Here is a 5,637-nt window from a genome sequence, read left to right as displayed (position 1 = left end):
CACAGACTGGTAAATTGCATAAAGAGTCAAGACTCATCAGTGTGCTGTATTCAGGAGACCCATCTCACAGCAAAGACACACATAGGCTCAGAATAAAGAGATGGAAGAATATTAACAAGCAAAGGAAAGCAAAAAAAGCAGGGGTTGCAATCCTAGTCTCCAATAAAACAGACTTTAAACCAACAAAGATCAAAAGAGAAAAAGAAGGACATTACATAATGGTAAAGGGATCAATGCAACAAGAAGAGCTAACTATCATAAATACATACGCACCCAATGCAGGAGCACCCACATTCATAAAGTGAGTTCTTAGAGCCTGCAAAGAGACTTAGACTCCCACACAATAATAGTGGGAGGCTTTAACAGCCTACTGTCAATATTAGACAGATCAATGAGACAGAAAATTCACAAGGATATTCAGGACCTAAACTCAGCTCTGGACCAAGCTGACCTAATAGACACCTACAGAACTCTCCATCCCAAATCAACAGAATATACATTCTTCTCAACACCACATCGCACTTATTTTAAAATTGACCACATGGTTGGAAGTAAAACACTCGTTAGCAAATGCAAAAGAATAAAAACCATAACAACCAGTCTCTTAGACCACAGTGCAATCAAATTAGAACACAGGATTAAGAAACTCACTCCAAACCACACAACTATATGGAACTGAACAACCCGCTCCTGAATGACGACTGGGTAAATAACAAGATTAAGGCAGAAATCAAAAAGTCCTTTGAAAGTTACTGCCATTCTTTTGTTCTACAGTTATTATGAGTGTACAGGGACACAGAAGGAAACCTGTTTATATAACGGTACTCAGTATAAGGTGTATAATCCAGGGGATGGACAACCCTCTGTCTGCTACAACCCATCAGAGCCCCCTACACATACTACTTTTGAAATTAAACTCATAACAGGGCAATGGAACAGCCCTACTAAGTTAATAGCTAAGACAGTGGAGAAGGGAAGCCCAAAGCAGGTCACCCTAAGGTTTGATGCCTGTGCAGCCATCAACACCTGTCCTTCTGGTGGCAGGGGAAGGGGTGGCTGTGGTTCCCTTGGATGGGAACAAAGTTATGCAAAAGAGCATAAGTACCTCTGCCAGAAAACCTACTGGTGTTATGACTGCCCTTATCAGTCGTGGGCCTGGCTCCTGTGTAAGAATTCCGACGGCACAGGCTTTTATATCTGTTGTGTAGAGAAAGAAGGGTTGAGAGGAGCTGGGGGGTGCTACAGTCAGGGCAGTCTCAAAGGCCTTTTTTAGAGAACAGAAGGAAGAATGGGAGAAGGATTTTTGGCCTATGGGGTCAGCTGAGTTTCCTTCTGTTAAGTTCATAAAGTGGTTTGGTTAGGTGGGCAAAACCTGGTATCCAGAGGTGAAAGTATCCTACAACGCCTAGGAAGGAAAGAAGCTGTGGTTTAGTGGATGGAGTTGGGGTTTGGGAAATTAACTGGATACGGTTGGCAGGGAGGGTGTATGCTGGCAAAGGATTATAACAGATGGGGAAGAAATTTGGGCTTTGGAAGGGGATACATGATACCCCTTTGAGTATAGATGCTGAAGAAGCAGGAGGGTGAATTAAAAGGCTGTATTGAAATAGATGGGTGATAACAGGCTTTAGGCCTTTTAAAGCCTGTTGTGGGATGGGGTACTGGGACTGGGCGGAGTAAGGGTGGTTAGGTTTTAAGGGGATGAGGAGGGGTGAGTGACTTGCAGCAATGGATGGGAAGGTGCTATCCCACACCCTAGGGTTAAGGTAGGGGACATAAGGGGAGCTATTGAAGGAGGTACAGGTTTGAGGAAGAGAGCGGCAATCAGGTGGCTGTAGCCCACGAATAGTTAAGGAGGCACACAATTTTGCTAGGATATCTTGGCCTAACAGGGGAAATGAACAAGTGGGGATAATTAGGAAAGAATGTGGAAAGGAGTGCTGGCCTAATTTACAACAGACGGGGAGTTTTGAGAGGCCTGGAGACCTTGCCATCAATTCCCACAACAGTTATGGAGGCCAAGGAGACAGATTCTTGAAAAGAAGGCAGCGTGGAGTGGGTGCCCTCTGAGTTTATTAGAAAGGGGATGGACTTACCCTACACTGTAAGAGTTACCCAAAGCTCGGCGCCCGTGATGGTCCAGGGGGCCCCTGAGATGTTTGGGCAGCGTCAGTCTTCAGCCACCAAGCCGAGGAGCTCTGGGAAGGATTCGGTCTGGGAGCTTTGGGTTGGAGCTCCAGGAGCTCTGGGAGCAGCGACATGAGTCAGACAGTCTGACTTCCAGTGGGGGCCCGCACAGATGGGGCAGTGCTTAGGAGGAATCCCAGGCTGCAGGCATCCCTTGGCCTAGTGGCCAGGTTTCCGATATGTGAAGCAAGGTCAGGGAGGAGCGGCTAGACACTGCAGTCTGGGGGCTTTGAAGTCTTTGTGCTGGTGGTGTGGCTGGGGTTTGTCTTATGATGGAGGCAAGCCTCTGAGATGTGCTGCCACTGCTGTTGAACACTTCAAAGGCAAGGTTGATTCATTCCTGTTGTGGGGTTTGAGGGCCAGATTTTAATTTCTGCAACTTTTTAATGTCAGGAGCTGATTGGGTGACAAAATGAATAGTAATCGTTCTTTAGGGGTGAGAATGGAAGTAAGGAAGACGTTTAAGTCACTCCAGGTAAGATAATAGGACTGGGTTAAGTTGGAACTCTTGTATATATTTAGTAGGATCTAATGAGCAGGAGCCTAACCCTTGGCTGATTTGGGAAAGGTTGGATAAAGAGAAAGGTGCGTGCACTCTAACTATGCCTTTGGCTCCAGCCGCCTCTCGAAGGGGGCATTGTTGGGCAGGGGCGGACGGGGTAGCCGCAGGACTAAACTGTAAGCCGGCTGGGGTGTGAGGTGGGGAGGTGACAGGAGGGGCATAAGGAGGTGGGTTGTGGGCAGAGGAAGAGGAGGGAGGCTCTGGGGGGGGCGGGGGTTAGGTCCTGGATCAGGGCCTGGTTTGGACAGGCAGGGAGGAGAAAGGTTGGAAGAGTTGGTGGACAAGGAGGATTCTTGATTGCCGGCAGAGGCAGGAAGGGAAGGCAGAGGGAGAGAAGGAGCAGAGATTAGGGAGGGAGTGTAGTGTAAAAAAATGCCTGGACATAGGGAATTTCAGACCATTTGCCCATTTTACAACAAAAGTCTAGATCCAGCAGGATAGGAAAATCAAAGGTGCTGTTTTCTGGCCTTTTCGAGTCATTGTCCAATTTATATTGTGGACAAGCGGTATGGCAGAAGGAAATAAGACGCTTAGGTTTTAAGTCAGGTGACAGCTGGAGAGTTTTGGGTTTTTTAGAACGCAGACTAAGGGAGAGGAGGGAGGAGTGGAGGGCGGGAGGCTGCCCATAGTTTAAGAAGAGTGGCAGAGACTAGGAAAGTGAACGTGCTACCAAGCAGCTTAGCAGGTGTCTAAGGTAAATAGGAGGTTGTTTACTCACCCGCTGCTTCCAGAGGTCCCGGAGCTCCAACCCAAAGCTCCCAGACCAAATCTTTCCCAGATCTCCTCGGCTTGGTGACTGAAGGCTGACTAAACCTTGGTCTGAACCTGGGGTGAATCGGTCAAAGGGTGCGTCCCCCGAGTTGATCCATCACCTATGAGTGTCAGCGAGTGAGCAGAGCAGACATCTCCGCAATGATCAGTCACCGAGGGAAGACTCTTCCCGGTTCCGTGACCTACACAGGATTTTTTCTGATCATGAACCTCATGGAAAGTCCTGTCTTTCTTGTCTCGGGTGAAAGGGAGAGGAAATGAAACTGAAAGGAGAAGGAGGTTGACAGGCATCCAGAAGGGCTAAAGAAGGGAGTTGAGGCAAACAGGCAAACCGCTTACCTAATCTGAGGATGGTGAGTGGGTCTGCGGGCTGGTCTGATGAACCTAGGTCATAGGTAGGTCTCTTCACGGAGGGAGCACGAGAACAGGGACAGCGGGTTTGGTCTCCCCTAGGAGTTCCCCCATCCTGGGTTTCTGGCACTAAATGTTAAAACACGTGCTCTGAATGAAGAGACCCCCAAACAGGCTTTGTGTGAGTAACATGGTGGTTTATTCACCCAGGTGCAGGCAGTCTGAGTCCAAAAAAGGAGCCAGTGGAGACTGGAGGGATATGAGCTGGTTTTATAGATTTGGGGTAAACAGTGGAAAGTTACAGAAATAACATTAGGGTGGTTTTTTGCAAGCTGGGAGGAGGTCGTAGGGTGTGGAGTCACGAGGTTGACCAAGGTCGGTTACAAAGTCCAACGGCCTTATCAGTTGAGGCCAGAATAAGAAACCGTAGAAGAAAGTCTCAAGTTAATTAGGCACAGCAGGGGTTGATCGTTCTTCCTTCCAGCTACTTCAGGTTTTCTAATTCCAGAACCCCCCCCGCCCGAGGAGTATGTGCAGATCATGGGGGTCGCCACACCGTCCACGGCATGGTCATACCTTACAATTGTGTGACAAGAACCGGGTTTTATCTAAGCTATGGAGCAAAACGCTCCAGCAACATGGCTGTAATAGGAGCCAGAGAGTGGGGGGAGGTGCTACACACTTAAACAGCTAGATCTCATGAGAACTCACTCACTGTCTTAAGAACAGCACCAAGGCACTCAATCATTCATGTGAACCTGCCCCCTCATCCAGTCACTTCCCACCAGGCCTCACCTCCAATATTAGGGATTATATTTCAACATGAGATTTGGGTGGGGACAGATCCAAACCCTATCAAGCCTAAACCACGTTTTTCTTATCCAAATACGCAAAGAAACAGGCAGTCCCCTTCAGTAATAACCATTCACTATAAACAGCAGCCATCGGTCACCTGTAAAACTGTGTCTCCTGCCCAGTTGTTATGCAAATTACAAGCAAGTTTTCTCAAAATACCAAGTAATTTCTGCTACCCACAATAGCCAGGGATATCAGGTAATACAGTGAGAAAAAGAGAAAAGCTTTAGCCTTGAGAAGAATCTGCCCATGACTGTTGAAAGTCCACAAGAAAAACAAACAAAATAAAAACAAAAATAAACAAACAAAAACCATGGCAGGTGAGCGGTGCTTTTCTGAGTTCCTTAAAGGTTTTGAGTCATTAGAACTCTTCTCTAGATTTGTCCACATAGTATTGAAGGTGACAAAGAGAAAGAAAGGAGAAGTAAAAGTAAATTGGGGAACAATTATTAAGAAGCGAAGTTAACAAAAAAACCAAGCACCTATTTTTTTTTTTTTTTTTTTTTTTTTGAGACAGAGTCTCACTCTGTTGCCAGGCTGGAGGGCAGTGGCCCAATTTTGGCTCACTGCAACCTCCACCTCCTGGGTGCAAGTGATTCTCCTGCCTCAGCCTCCCGAGTAGTTGGGATTACAGGCACCCATCACCACACCCAGCTAAATTTTTTGTATTTTTAGTAGAAATGGAGTTTCATCATATTGGCCAGGCTGGTCTCAAACTCCTGACCTCAGGTGATCCGCCCACCTCACCTCAAAAAGTGCAGGGCTTGCAGGCATGAGCCACTGTGCCCAGTTGCACATAATTTTTAAAAGGTTTCAGTTAACTGAAAAAAAATTACTAAAAACAGGATCCAAAAAGAGAAAAATCATAAAACCCTTTTAAATATATCTATTGAGCTTGGATATCAGCTATC

The sequence above is a fragment of the Sapajus apella genome, unplaced genomic scaffold, assembly GCF_009761245.1.
Source record: "Sapajus apella isolate SASKATOON/1434 unplaced genomic scaffold, GSC_monkey_1.0 scaffold72, whole genome shotgun sequence".
In the NCBI taxonomy this organism is placed as follows: Eukaryota; Metazoa; Chordata; class Mammalia; order Primates; family Cebidae; genus Sapajus; species Sapajus apella.
Note: the sequence above shows the minus strand (reverse complement) of the source record.